General features: G+C 46.6%; 15 non-coding genes and 10 pseudogenes across 15 annotated transcripts; all 25 read left to right on the top strand.

The window, feature by feature from the left end:
* The first annotated feature begins 198 nt into the window (after positions 1-198).
* LOC148857998 (5S ribosomal RNA) lies at positions 199-317 on the top strand (annotated as a pseudogene).
* A 359-nt stretch (positions 318-676) lies between these two features.
* On the top strand, positions 677-795 carry LOC148857997 (5S ribosomal RNA). The gene has a single exon (XR_016096916.1). It is a non-coding gene; the product is annotated as a 5S ribosomal RNA (ribosomal RNA).
* Positions 796-1,154: 359 nt separating this feature from the next.
* LOC148857996 (5S ribosomal RNA) lies at positions 1,155-1,273 on the top strand (annotated as a pseudogene).
* Positions 1,274-1,632: 359 nt separating this feature from the next.
* On the top strand, positions 1,633-1,751 carry LOC148857995 (5S ribosomal RNA; annotated as a pseudogene).
* Positions 1,752-2,110: 359 nt separating this feature from the next.
* On the top strand, positions 2,111-2,229 carry LOC148857994 (5S ribosomal RNA; annotated as a pseudogene).
* Positions 2,230-2,588: 359 nt separating this feature from the next.
* On the top strand, positions 2,589-2,707 carry LOC148857993 (5S ribosomal RNA). Its single transcript, XR_016096915.1, has one exon. It is a non-coding gene; the product is annotated as a 5S ribosomal RNA (ribosomal RNA).
* Positions 2,708-3,066: 359 nt separating this feature from the next.
* Positions 3,067-3,185, top strand: LOC148857992 (5S ribosomal RNA; annotated as a pseudogene).
* A 359-nt stretch (positions 3,186-3,544) lies between these two features.
* Positions 3,545-3,663, top strand: LOC148857991 (5S ribosomal RNA). Its single transcript, XR_016096178.1, has one exon. It is a non-coding gene; the product is annotated as a 5S ribosomal RNA (ribosomal RNA).
* A 359-nt stretch (positions 3,664-4,022) lies between these two features.
* LOC148857990 (5S ribosomal RNA) lies at positions 4,023-4,140 on the top strand (annotated as a pseudogene).
* Positions 4,141-4,499: 359 nt separating this feature from the next.
* LOC148857989 (5S ribosomal RNA) lies at positions 4,500-4,618 on the top strand. Its single transcript, XR_016096914.1, has one exon. It is a non-coding gene; the product is annotated as a 5S ribosomal RNA (ribosomal RNA).
* Positions 4,619-4,977: 359 nt separating this feature from the next.
* On the top strand, positions 4,978-5,096 carry LOC148857988 (5S ribosomal RNA; annotated as a pseudogene).
* Positions 5,097-5,455: 359 nt separating this feature from the next.
* Positions 5,456-5,574, top strand: LOC148857987 (5S ribosomal RNA). Its single transcript, XR_016096609.1, has one exon. It is a non-coding gene; the product is annotated as a 5S ribosomal RNA (ribosomal RNA).
* Positions 5,575-5,933: 359 nt separating this feature from the next.
* On the top strand, positions 5,934-6,052 carry LOC148857986 (5S ribosomal RNA). The gene has a single exon (XR_016096838.1). It is a non-coding gene; the product is annotated as a 5S ribosomal RNA (ribosomal RNA).
* Positions 6,053-7,187: 1,135 nt separating this feature from the next.
* Positions 7,188-7,306, top strand: LOC148857985 (5S ribosomal RNA). Its single transcript, XR_016096836.1, has one exon. It is a non-coding gene; the product is annotated as a 5S ribosomal RNA (ribosomal RNA).
* Positions 7,307-7,665: 359 nt separating this feature from the next.
* Positions 7,666-7,784, top strand: LOC148857984 (5S ribosomal RNA). Its single transcript, XR_016097631.1, has one exon. It is a non-coding gene; the product is annotated as a 5S ribosomal RNA (ribosomal RNA).
* Positions 7,785-8,143: 359 nt separating this feature from the next.
* On the top strand, positions 8,144-8,262 carry LOC148857983 (5S ribosomal RNA). Its single transcript, XR_016096913.1, has one exon. It is a non-coding gene; the product is annotated as a 5S ribosomal RNA (ribosomal RNA).
* Positions 8,263-8,621: 359 nt separating this feature from the next.
* On the top strand, positions 8,622-8,740 carry LOC148857982 (5S ribosomal RNA; annotated as a pseudogene).
* Positions 8,741-9,099: 359 nt separating this feature from the next.
* Positions 9,100-9,218, top strand: LOC148857981 (5S ribosomal RNA). Its single transcript, XR_016096124.1, has one exon. It is a non-coding gene; the product is annotated as a 5S ribosomal RNA (ribosomal RNA).
* A 359-nt stretch (positions 9,219-9,577) lies between these two features.
* LOC148857980 (5S ribosomal RNA) lies at positions 9,578-9,696 on the top strand (annotated as a pseudogene).
* A 359-nt stretch (positions 9,697-10,055) lies between these two features.
* On the top strand, positions 10,056-10,174 carry LOC148857979 (5S ribosomal RNA; annotated as a pseudogene).
* Positions 10,175-10,533: 359 nt separating this feature from the next.
* Positions 10,534-10,652, top strand: LOC148857978 (5S ribosomal RNA). The gene has a single exon (XR_016097524.1). It is a non-coding gene; the product is annotated as a 5S ribosomal RNA (ribosomal RNA).
* Positions 10,653-11,011: 359 nt separating this feature from the next.
* LOC148857977 (5S ribosomal RNA) lies at positions 11,012-11,127 on the top strand. Its single transcript, XR_016097213.1, has one exon. It is a non-coding gene; the product is annotated as a 5S ribosomal RNA (ribosomal RNA).
* A 359-nt stretch (positions 11,128-11,486) lies between these two features.
* LOC148857976 (5S ribosomal RNA) lies at positions 11,487-11,605 on the top strand. Its single transcript, XR_016097424.1, has one exon. It is a non-coding gene; the product is annotated as a 5S ribosomal RNA (ribosomal RNA).
* Positions 11,606-11,964: 359 nt separating this feature from the next.
* Positions 11,965-12,083, top strand: LOC148857975 (5S ribosomal RNA). Its single transcript, XR_016097141.1, has one exon. It is a non-coding gene; the product is annotated as a 5S ribosomal RNA (ribosomal RNA).
* A 359-nt stretch (positions 12,084-12,442) lies between these two features.
* Positions 12,443-12,561, top strand: LOC148857974 (5S ribosomal RNA). The gene has a single exon (XR_016097127.1). It is a non-coding gene; the product is annotated as a 5S ribosomal RNA (ribosomal RNA).
* Positions 12,562-12,743: the final 182 nt, after the last annotated feature.

The raw sequence follows: 12,743 nt of genomic DNA, 5'->3' as shown, positions 1-12,743 counted from the left end.
CATTGTGGGCCCCATGATATTACAACATTTATCCGGGGATGCGGCAGATCTAGAAAGGAATAACTCCGCTCACCTGAGAGTTTGTGCATGGTTACCAAGGGAGGAAAGTTGCATACACCGTTTTTTCAAATCTGAAGGAATTAATGAAGGGGAGCAATACAGGGAGTGCATAAAGATTTCAGCGAACAAGATGCAAACGGGTGCGATCATACCCGCACTAATGCACCGGATACAATCAGTACTCCGAAGTTAAGCGTGCTTGGGCGAGAGTAGTACTAGGATGGGTAACCTCCTCGGAAGTCCTCGTGTTGCACCCCAATTTTATTAATATTTTATTTTTGATATACTATTTGCAAATTCCATATGTCGTTTCGGCGAGACAACTGGAAACAACGTGCCGGATACTCGGACCATTTGCGGCACGACCGTCATTACTGAATGGGAACGGTGCAAAACTGGGCTTTTGGCATTCGTCGTGCATTGTGGGCCCCGTGATATTACTACATTTATCCGAGGATGCGGCAGATCTAGAAAGGAATAACTCCGCTCACCTGGGAGCTTGTGCACGGTTACCAAGGGAGGAAAGTTGCATACACCGTTTTTTCAAGTCTGAAAGAATTAATGGAGGGGAGCAAGATAGTGAGTGCATAAAGATTAAAGCGAACAAAAAGCAAACGGGTGCGATCATACCAGCACTAATGCACCGGATCCCATCAGGACTCCGAAGTTAAGCGTGCTTGGGCGAGAGTAGTAATAGGATGGGTGACCTCCTGGGAAGTCCTCGTGTTGCACCCCAATTTTATTAATATTTTATTTTTGATATACTATTTGCAAATTCCATATGTCGTTTCGGCGAGACAACTGGAAACAACGAGCCGGATACTCGGACCATTTGCGGCACGACCGTCATTAACGAATGAGAACGGTGCAAAACCTGGCTTTTGGCATTCGTCCTGCATTGTGGGCCCCGCGATATTACTGCATTTATCCGGGGATGCGGCAGATCTAGAAAGGAATAACTCCTCTCACCTGGGTGTTTGTGCATGGTTACCAAGGGAGAAAAGTTGCATACACCGTTTTTTCAAATCTGAAGGAATTAATGAAGGGGAGCAAGACAGGGAGTGCATAAAGATTTCAGCGAACAAGATGCAAACGGGTGCGATCATACCAGCACTAATGCACCAGATACAATCAGTACTCCGAAGTTAAGCGTGCTTGGGCGCCAGTAGTACTAGGATGGGTAACCTCCTGGGAAGTCCTCGTGTTGCACCCCAATTTTATTAATATTTTATTTTTGATATACTATTTGCAAATTCCATATGTCGTTTCGGCGAGACAACTGGAAACAACGTGCCGGATACTCGGACCATTTGCGGCACGACCGTCATTACTGAATGGGAACGGTGCAAAACCGGTCTTTTGGCATTCGTCCTGCATTGTGGGCCCCGCGATATTACTGCATTTATCCGGGGATGCGGCAGATCTAGAAAGGAATAACTCCGCTCACCTTGGAGTTTGTGCATGGTTACCAAGGGAGGAAAGTTGCATACACCGTTTTTTCAAATCTGAAGGAATTAATGAAGGGGAGCAAGACAGGGAGTGCATAAAGATTTCAGCGAACAAGATGCAAACGGGTGCGATCATACCAGCACTAATGCACCAGATACAATCAGTACTCCGAAGTTAAGCGTGCTTGGGCGACAGTAGTACTAGGATGGGTAACCTCCTAGGAAGTCCTCGTGTTGCACCCCAATTTTATTAATATTTTATTTTTGATATACTATTTGCAAATTCCATATGTCGTTTCGGCGAGACAACTGGAAACAACGTGCCAGATACTCGGACCATTTGCGGCACGACCGTCATTACTGAATGGGAACGGTGCAAAACCGGGCGTTTGGCATTCGTCGTGCATTGTGGGCCCCATGATATTACAACATTTATCCGGGGATGCGGCAGATCTAGAAAGGAATAACTCCGCTCACCTGAGAGTTTGTGCATGGTTACCAAGGGAGGAAAGTTGCATACACCGTTTTTTCAAATCTGAAGGAATTAATGAAGGGGAGCAAGACAGGGAGTGCATAAAGATTTCAGCGAACAAGATGCAAACGGGTGCGATCATACCCGCACTAATGCACCGGATACAATCAGTACTCCGAAGTTAAGCGTGCTTGGGCGAGAGTAGTACTAGGATGGGTAACCTCCTCGGAAGTCCTCGTGTTGCACCCCAATTTTATTAATATTTTATTTTTGATATACTATTTGCAAATTCCATATGTCGTTTCGGCGAGACAACTGGAAACAACGTGCCGGATACTCGGACCATTTGCGGCACGACCGTCATTACTGAATGGGAACGGTGCAAAACTGGGCTTTTGGCATTCGTCGTGCATTGTGGGCCCCGCGATATAACTACATTTATCCGGGGATGCGGCAGATCTTGAAAGGAATAACTCCGCTCACCTGGGAGCTTGTGCACGGTTACCAAGGGAGGAAAGTTGCATACACCGTTTTTTCAAGTCTGAAAGAATTAATGGAGGGGAGCAAGATAGTGAGTGCATAAAGATTAAAGCGAACAAGAAGCAAACGGGTGCGATCATACCAGCACTAATGCACCGGATCCCATCAGGACTCCGAAGTTAAGCGTGCTTGGGCGAGAGTAGTAATAGGATGGGTGACCTCCTGGGAAGTCCTCGTGTTGCACCCCAATTTTATTAATATTTTATTTTTGATATACTATTTGCAAATTCCATATGTCGTTTCGGCGAGACAACTGGAAACAACGAGCCGGATACTCGGACCATTTGCGGCACGACCGTCATTAACGAATGGGAACGGTGCAAAACCTGGCTTTTGGCATTCGTCCTGCATTGTGGGCCCCGCGATATTACTGCATTTATCCGGGGATGCGGCAGATCTAGAAAGGAATAACTCCTCTCACCTGGGAGTTTGTGCATGGTTACCAAGGGAGGAAAGTTGCATACACCGTTTTTTCAAATCTGAAGGAATTAATGAAGGGGAGCAAGACAGGGAGTGCATAAAGATTTCAGCGAACAAGATGCAAACGGGTGCGATCATACCAGCACTAATGCACCAGATACAATCAGTACTCCGAAGTTAAGCGTGCTTGGGCGCCAGTAGTACTAGGATGGGTAAACTCCTGGGAAGTCCTCGTGTTGCACCCCAATTTTATTAATATTTTATTTTTGATATACTATTTGCAAATTCCATATGTCGTTTCGGCGAGACAACTGGAAACAACGTGCCGGATACTCGGACCATTTGCGGCACGACCGTCTTTACTGAATGGGAACGGTGCAAAACTGGGCTTTTGGCATTCGTAGTGCATTGTGGGCCCCGCGATATTACTACATTTATCCGGGGATGCGGCAGATCTAGAAAGGAATAACTCCGCTCACCTGGGAGCTTGTGCACGGTTACCAAGGGAGGAAAGTTGCATACACCGTTTTTTCAAGTCTGAAAGAATTAATGGAGGGGAGCAAGATAGTGAGTGCATAAAGATTAAAGCGAACAAGAAGAAAACCGGTGCGATCATACCAGCACTAATGCACCGGATCCCATCAGAACTCCGAAGTTAAGCGTGCTTGGGCGAGAGTAGTACTAGGATGGGTGACCTCCTGGGAAGTCCTCGTGTTGCACCCCAATTTTATTAATATTTTATTTTTAATATACTATTTGCAAATTCCATATGTCGTTTCGGCGAGACAACTGGAAACAACGTGCCGGATACTCGGACCATTTGCGGCACCACCGTCATTAACGAATGGGAACGGTGCAAAACCGGTCTTTTGGCATTCGTCCTGCATTGTGGGCCCCACGATATTACTGCATTTATCCGGGGATGCGGCAGATCTAGAAAGGAATAACTCCGCTCACCTGGGAGTTTGTGCATGGTTACCAAGGGAGGAAAGTTGCATACACCGTTTTTTCAAATCTGAAGGAATTAATGAAGGGGAGCAAGACAGGGAGTGCATAAAGATTTCAGCGAACAAGATGCAAACGGGTGCGATCATACCAGCACTAATGCACCAGTACAATCAGTACTCCGAAGTTAAGCGTGCTTGGGCGACAGTAGTACTAGGATGGGTAACCTCCTAGGAAGTCCTCGTGTTGCACCCCAATTTTATTAATATTTTATTTTTGATATACTATTTGCAAATTCCATATGTCGTTTCGGCGAGACAACTGGAAACAACGTGCCGGATACTCGGACCATTTGCGGCACGACCGTCATTACTGAATGGGAACGGTGCAAAACTGGGCTTTTGGCATTCGTCGTGCATTGTGGGCCCCGTGATATTACTACATTTGTCCGAGGATGCGGCAGATTTAGAAAGGAATAACTCCGCTCACCTGGGAGCTTGTGCACGGTTACCAAGGGAGGAAAGTTGCATACACCGTTTTTTCAAGTCTGAAAGAATTAATGGAGGGGAGCAAGATAGTGAGTGCATAAAGATTAAAGCGAACAAGAAGCAAACGGGTGCGATCATACCAGCACTAATGCACCGGATCCCATCAGGACTCCGAAGTTAAGCGTGCTTGGGCGAGAGTAGTAATAGGATGGGTGACCTCCTGGGAAGTCCTCGTGTTGCACCCCAATTTTATTAATATTTTATTTTTAATATACTATTTGCAAATTCCATATGTCATTTCGGCGAGACAACTGGAAACAACGTGCCGGATACTCGGACCATTTGCGGCACGACCGTCATTACTGAATGGGAACGGTGCAAAACCGGTCTTTTGGCATTCGTCCTGCATTGTGGGCCCCGCGATATTACTGCATTTATCCGGGGATGCGGCAGATCTAGAAAGGAATAACTCCGCTCACCTGGGAGTTTGTGCATGGTTACCAAGGGAGGAAAGTTGCATACACCGTTTTTTCAAATCTGAAGGAATTAATGAAGGGGAGCAAGACCGGGAGTGCATAAAGATTTCAGCGAACAAGATGCAAACGGGTGCGATCATACCAGCACTAATGCACCAGATACAATCAGTACTCCGAAGTTAAGCGTGCTTGGGCGACAGTAGTACTAGGATGGGTAACCTGCTGGGAAGTCCTCGTGTTGCACCCCAATTTTATTAATATTTTATTTTTGATATACTATTTGCAAATTCCATATGTCGTTTCGGCGAGACAACTGGAAACAACGTGCCGGATACACGGACCATTTCCGGCACGACCGTCATTACTGAATGGGAACGGTGCAAAACCGGGCGTTTGGCATTCGTCGTGCATTGTGGGCCCCATGATATTACAAAATTTATCCGGGGATGCGGCAGATCTACAAAGGAATAACTCCGCTCACCTGGGAGCTTGTGCACGGTTACCAAGGGAGGAAAGTTGCATACACCATTTTTTCAAATCGGAAAGGATTAATGGAGGGGAGCAAGACAGTGAGTGCATAAAGATTTCTGCGAACAAGATGCAAACGGGTGCGATCATACCAGCACATATGCACCGGATCCCATCAGAACTCCGAAGTTAAGTGTGCTTGGGCGAGAGTAGTACTAGGATGGGTGACCTCCTTGGAAGTCCTCGTGTTGCACCTCAATTTTATTAATATTTTATTTCTGATATATTATTTGCAAATTCCATATGTCGTTTCGGCGAGACAACTGGAAACAAAGCGCCGGATACTCGGACCATTAGCGGCACGACCGTCATTACTGAATGGGAACGGTGCAAAACCGGGCGTTTGGCATTCGTCGTGCATTGTGGGCCCCATGATATTACAACATTTATCCGGGGATGCGGCAGATCTACAAAGGAATAACTCCGCTCACCTGGGAGCTTGTGCACGGTTACCAAGGGAGGAAAGTTGCATACACCGTTTTTTCAAATCTGAAAGGATTAATGGAGGGGAGCAAGACAGTGAGTGCATAAAGGTTTCTGCGAACAAGATACAAACGGGTGCGATCATACCAGCACTAATGCACCGGATCCCATCAGAACTCCGAAGTTAAGTGTGCTTGGGCGAGAGTAGTACTAGGATGGGTGACCTCCTTGGAAGTCCTCGTGTTGCACCTCAATTTTATTAATATTTTATTTCTGATATATTATTTGCAAATTCCATATGTCGTTTCGGCGAGACAACAGGAAACAACGTGCCGGATACTCGGACCATTTGCGGAACGACCGTCATTACTGAATGGGAACGGTGCAAAACCGGGCTTTTGGCATTCGTCGTGCATTGTGGGCCCCGCGATATTACAACATTTATCCGGGGATGCGGCAGATCTTCTAAGGAATAACTCCGCTCACCTGGGAGCTTGTGCACGGTTACCAAGGGAGGAAATTTGCATACACCATTTTTTCAAATCTGAAAGGATTAATGGAGGGGAGCAAGACAGTGAGTGCATAAAGATTTCTGCGAACAAGATGCAAACGGGTGCGATCATACTAGCACTAATGCACCGGATCCCATCAGGACTCCGAAGTTAAGCGTGCTTGGGCGAGAGTAGTAATAGGATCGGCGAGACAACTGGAAACAAAGCGCCGGATACTCGGACCATTAGCGGCACGACCGTCATTACTGAATGGGAACGGTGCAAAACCGGGCGTTTGGCATTCGTCGTGCATTGTGGGCCCCATGATATTACAACATTTATCCGGGGATGCGGCAGATCTACAAAGGAATAACTCCGCTCACCTGGGAGCTTGTGCACGGTTACCAAGGGAGGAAAGTTGCATACACCGTTTTTTCAAATCTGAAAGGATTAATGGAGGGGAGCAAGACAGTGAGTGCATAAAGGTTTCTGCGAACAAGATACAAACGGGTGCGATCATACCAGCACTAATGCACCGGATCCCATCAGAACTCCGAAGTTAAGCGTGCTTGGGCGAGAGTAGTAATAGGATCGGCGAGACAACTGGAAACAAAGCGCCGGATACTCGGACCATTAGCGGCACGACCGTCATTACTGAATGGGAACGGTGCAAAACCGGGCGTTTGGCATTCGTCGTGCATTGTGGGCCCCATGATATTACAACATTTATCCGGGGATGCGGCAGATCTACAAAGGAATAACTCCGCTCACCTGGGAGCTTGTGCACGGTTACCAAGGGAGGAAAGTTGCATACACCGTTTTTTCAAATCTGAAAGGATTAATGGAGGGGAGCAAGACAGTGAGTGCATAAAGGTTTCTGCGAACAAGATACAAACGGGTGCGATCATACCAGCACTAATGCACCGGATCCCATCAGAACTCCGAAGTTAAGTGTGCTTGGGCGAGAGTAGTACTAGGATGGGTGACCTCCTTGGAAGTCCTCGTGTTGCACCTCAATTTTATTAATATTTTATTTCTGATATATTATTTGCAAATTCCATATGTCGTTTCGGCGAGACAACAGGAAACAACGTGCCGGATACTCGGACCATTTGCGGAACGACCCTCATTACTGAATGGGAACGGTGCAAAACCGGGCTTTTGGCATTCGTCGTGCATTGTGGGCCCCGCGATATTACAACATTTATCCGGGGATGCGGCAGATCTTCTAAGGAATAACTCCGCTCACCTGGGAGCTTGTGCACGGTTACCAAGGGAGGAAATTTGCATACACCATTTTTTCAAATCTGAAAGGATTAATGGAGGGGAGCAAGACAGTGAGTGCATAAAGATTTCTGCGAACAAGATGCAAACGGGTGCGATCATACTAGCACTAATGCACCGGATCCCATCAGAACTCCGAAGTTAAGCGTGTTCGGGCGAGAGTAGTACTAGGATGGGTGACCTCATGGGAAGTCCTCATGTTGCACCCCAATTTTATTAATATTTTATTTTTGATATACTATTTGCAAATTCCATATGTCGTTTCGGCGAGACAACTGGAAACAACGTGCCGGATACTCGGACCATTTGCGGCACGACCGTCATTACTGAATGGGAACGGTGCAAAACTGGGCTTTTGGCATTCGTCGTGCATTGTGGGCCCCGTGATATTACTACATTTATCCGAGGATGCGGCAGATCTAGAAAGGAATAACTCCGCTCACCTGGGAGCTTGTGCACGGTTACCAAGGGAGGAAAGTTGCATACACCGTTTTTTCAAGTCTGAAAGAATTAATGGAGGGGAGCAAGATAGTGAGTGCATAAAGATTAAAGCGAACAAAAAGCAAACGGGTGCGATCATACCAGCACTAATGCACCGGATCCCATCAGGACTCCGAAGTTAAGCGTGCTTGGGCGAGAGTAGTAATAGGATGGGTGACCTCCTGGGAAGTCCTCGTGTTGCACCCCAATTTTATTAATATTTTATTTTTGATATACTATTTGCAAATTCCATATGTCGTTTCGGCGAGACAACTGGAAACAACGAGCCGGATACTCGGACCATTTGCGGCACGACCGTCATTAACGAATGAGAACGGTGCAAAACCTGGCTTTTGGCATTCGTCCTGCATTGTGGGCCCCGCGATATTACTGCATTTATCCGGGGATGCGGCAGATCTAGAAAGGAATAACTCCTCTCACCTGGGTGTTTGTGCATGGTTACCAAGGGAGGAAAGTTGCATACACCGTTTTTTCAAATCTGAAGGAATTAATGAAGGGGAGCAAGACAGGGAGTGCATAAAGATTTCAGCGAACAAGATGCAAACGGGTGCGATCATACCAGCACTAATGCACCAGATACAATCAGTACTCCGAAGTTAAGCGTGCTTGGGCGCCAGTAGTACTAGGATGGGTAACCTCCTGGGAAGTCCTCGTGTTGCACCCCAATTTTATTAATATTTTATTTTTGATATACTATTTGCAAATTCCATATGTCGTTTCGGCGAGACAACTGGAAACAACGTGCCGGATACTCGGACCATTTGCGGCACGACCGTCATTACTGAATGGGAACGGTGCAAAACTGGGCTTTTGGCATTCGTAGTGCATTGTGGGCCCCGCGATATTACTACATTTATCCGGGGATGCGGCAGATCTAGAAAGGAATAACTCCGCTCACCTGGGAGCTTGTGCACGGTTACCAAGGGAGGAAAGTTGCATGCACCGTTTTTTCAAGTCTGAAAGAATTAATGGAGGGGAGCAAGAAAGTGAGTGCATAAAGATTAAAGCGAACAAGGAGCAAACGGGTGCGATCATACCAGGACTAATGCACCGGATCCCATCAGAACTCCGAAGTTAAGCGTGCTTGGGCGAGAGTAGTACTAGGATGGGTGACCTCCTGGGAAGTCCTCGTGTTGCACCCCAATTTTATTAATATTTTATTTTTAATATACTATTTGCAAATTCCATATGTCGTTTCGGCGAGACAACTGGAAACAACGTGCCGGATACTCGGACCATTTGCGGCACGACCGTCATTACTGAATGGGAACGGTGCAAAACCGGTCTTTTGGCATTCGTCCTGCATTGTGGGCCCCGCGATATTACTGCATTTATTCGGGGATGCGGCAGATCTAGAAAGGAATAACTCCGCTCACCTGGGAGTTTGTGCATGGTTACCAAGGGAGGAAAGTTGCATACACCGTTTTTTCAAATCTGAAGGAATTAATGAAGGGGAGCAAGACAGGGAGTGCATAAAGATTTCAGCGAACAAGATGCAAACGGGTGCGATCATACCAGCACTAATGCACCAGATACAATCAGTACTCCGAAGTTAAGCGTGCTTGGGCGACAGTAGTACTAGGATGGGTAACCTCCTAGGAAGTCCTCGTGTTGCACCCCAATTTTATTAATATTTTATTTTTGATATACTATTTGCAAATTCCATATGTCGTTTCGGCGAGACAACTGGAAACAACGTGCCAGATACTCGGACCATTTGCGGCACGACCGTCATTACTGAATGGGAACGGTGCAAAACCGGGCGTTTGGCATTCGTCGTGCATTGTGGGCCCCATGATATTACAACATTTATCCGGGGATGCGGCAGATCTAGAAAGGAATAACTCCGCTCACCTGGGAGTTTGTGCATGGTTACCAAGGGAGGAAAGTTGCATACACCGTTTTTTCAAATCTGAAGGAATTAATGAAGGGGAGCAATACAGGGAGTGCATAAAGATTTCAGCGAACAAGATGCAAACGGGTGCGATCATACCCGCACTAATGCACCGGATACAATCAGTACTCCGAAGTTAAGCGTGCTTGGGCGAGAGTAGTACTAGGATGGGTAACCTCCTCGGAAGTCCTCGTGTTGCACCCCAATTTTATTAATATTTTATTTTTGATATACTATTTGCAAATTCCATATGTCGTTTCGGCGAGACAACTGGAAACAACGTGCTGGATACTCGGACCATTTGCGGCACGACCGTCATTACTGAATGGGAACGGTGCAAAACTGGGCTTTTGGCATTCGTCGTGCATTGTGGGCCCCGCGATATAACTACATTTATCCGGGGATGCGGCAGATCTTGAAAGGAATAACTCCGCTCACCTGGGAGCTCGTGCACGGTTACCAAGGGAGGAAAGTTGCATACACCGTTTTTTCAAGTCTGAAAGAATTAATGGAGGGGAGCAAGATAGTGAGTGCATAAAGATTAAAGCGAACAAGAAGAAAACCGGTGCGATCATACCAGCACTAATGCACCGGATCCCATCAGAACTCCGAAGTTAAGCGTGCTTGGGCGAGAGAAGTACTAGGACGGGTGACCTCCTGGGAAGTCCTCGTGTTGCAACCCAATTTTATTAATATTTTATTTTTGATATACTATTTGCAAATTCCATACGTCGTTTCGGCGAGACAACTGGAAACAACGTGCCGGATACTCGGACCATCTGCGGCACGACCGTCATTAATGAATGGGAACGGTGCAAAACCGGTCTTTTGGCATTCGTCGTGCATTGTGGGCCCCGCGATATTACTACATTTATCCGGGGCAGCGACATATCTAGAAAGGACTAACTCCGCTCACCTGGGAGCTTGTGCACGGTTACCAAGGGAGGAAAGTTGCATACACCATTTTTTCAAGTCTAAAAGAATTAATGGAGGGGAGCAAGATAGTGAGTGCATAAAGATTAAAGCGAACAAGAAGCAAACGGGTGCGATCATACCAGCACTAATGCACCGGATCCCATCAGAACTCCGAAGTTAAGCGTGCTTGGGCGAGAGTAGTACTAGGATGGGTGACCTGGGAAGTCCTCGTGTTGCACCCCAATTTTATAAATATTTTATTTTTGATATACTATTTGCAAATTCCATATGTCGTTTCGGCGAGACAACAGGAAACAACGTGCCGGATACTCGGACCATTTGGGGAACGACCGTCATCACTGAATGGGAACGTTGCAAAACCGGGCGTTTGGCATTCGTCGTGCATTGTGGGCCCCTTGATATTACAACATTTATCCGGGGATGCGGCAGATCTACAAAGGAATAACTCCGCTCACCTGGGAGTTTGTGCACGGTTACCAAGGGAGGAAAGTTGCATACACCGTTTTTTCAAATCTGAAGGGATTAATAGAGGGGAGCAAGACAGTGAGTGCATAAAGATTTCTGCGAACAAGATGCAAACGGGTGCGATCATACCAGCACTAATGCACCGGATCACATCAGAACTCCGAAGTTAAGTGTGCTTGGGCGAGAGTAGTACTAGGATGGGTGACCTCCTTGGAAGTCCTCGTGTTGCACCTCCATTTTATTAATATTTTATTTCTGATAAATTATTTGCAAATTCCATATGTTGTTTCGGCGAGACAACTGGAAACAAAGCGCCGGATACTCGGACCATTTGCGGCACGACCGTCATTACTGAATGGGAACGGTGTAAAACCGGGCTTTAGGCATTCGTCGTGCATTGTCGGCCCCGCGATTTTACTACATTTATCGGGGGCATGGACAGATCTAGAAAGGAATAACTCCGCTCACCTTGGTGTTTGTGCACGGTTACCAAGGGAGGAAAGTTGCATACACCATTTTTTCAAGTCTGAAGGAATTAATGGAGGGGAGCAAGATAGTGAGTGCATAAAGATTTAAACGAACAAGAAGCAAACGGGTGCGATCGTACCAGCACTAATGCACCGGATCCCATCAGAACTCGGAAGTTAAGCGTGCTTGGGCGAGAGTAGTACTAGGATGGGTGACCTCCTGGGAAGTCCTCGTGTTGCACCCCAATTTTATTAATATTTTATTTTTGATATACTATTTGCAAATTCCATATGTCGTTTCGGCGAGACAACTGGAAACAACGTGCCGGATACTCGGACCATTTGCGGAACGACCGTCATTACTGAATGGGAACGGTGCAAAACCGGGCTTTTGGCATTCGTCGTGCATTGTGGGCCCCGCGATATTACAACATTTATCCGGGGATGCGGCAGATCTTCTAAGGAATAACTCCGCTCAACTGGGAGCTTGTGCACGGTTACCAAGGGAGGAAATTTGATTACACCGTTTTTTCAAATCTGAAAGGATTAATGGAGGGGAGCAAGACAGTGAGTGCATAAAGATTTCTGCGAACAAGATGCAAACGGGTGCGATCATACCAGCACTAATGCACCGGATCCCATCAGAACTCCGAAGTTAAGCGTGCTTGGGCGTGAGTAGTACTAGGATGGGTGACCTCCAGGGAAGTAATCGTGTTGCACCCCAATTTTATTAATATTTTATTTTTGATATACTATATGCAAATTCCATATGTCGTTTCGGCGAGACAACTGGAAACAACGTGCCGGATACTCGGACCATTTGGGGAACGACTGTCATTACTGAATGGGAACGGTGCAAAACCGGGCGTTTGGCATTCGTCGTGCATTGTGGGCCCCATGATATT

The sequence above is a fragment of the Nelumbo lutea genome, chromosome 4, assembly GCF_056320005.1.
Source record: "Nelumbo lutea isolate HS-2025 chromosome 4, American lotus-T2T, whole genome shotgun sequence".
NCBI lineage: Eukaryota > Viridiplantae > Streptophyta > Magnoliopsida > Proteales > Nelumbonaceae > Nelumbo > Nelumbo lutea.
This window is presented reverse-complemented; position numbering and strand designations above follow the sequence as displayed.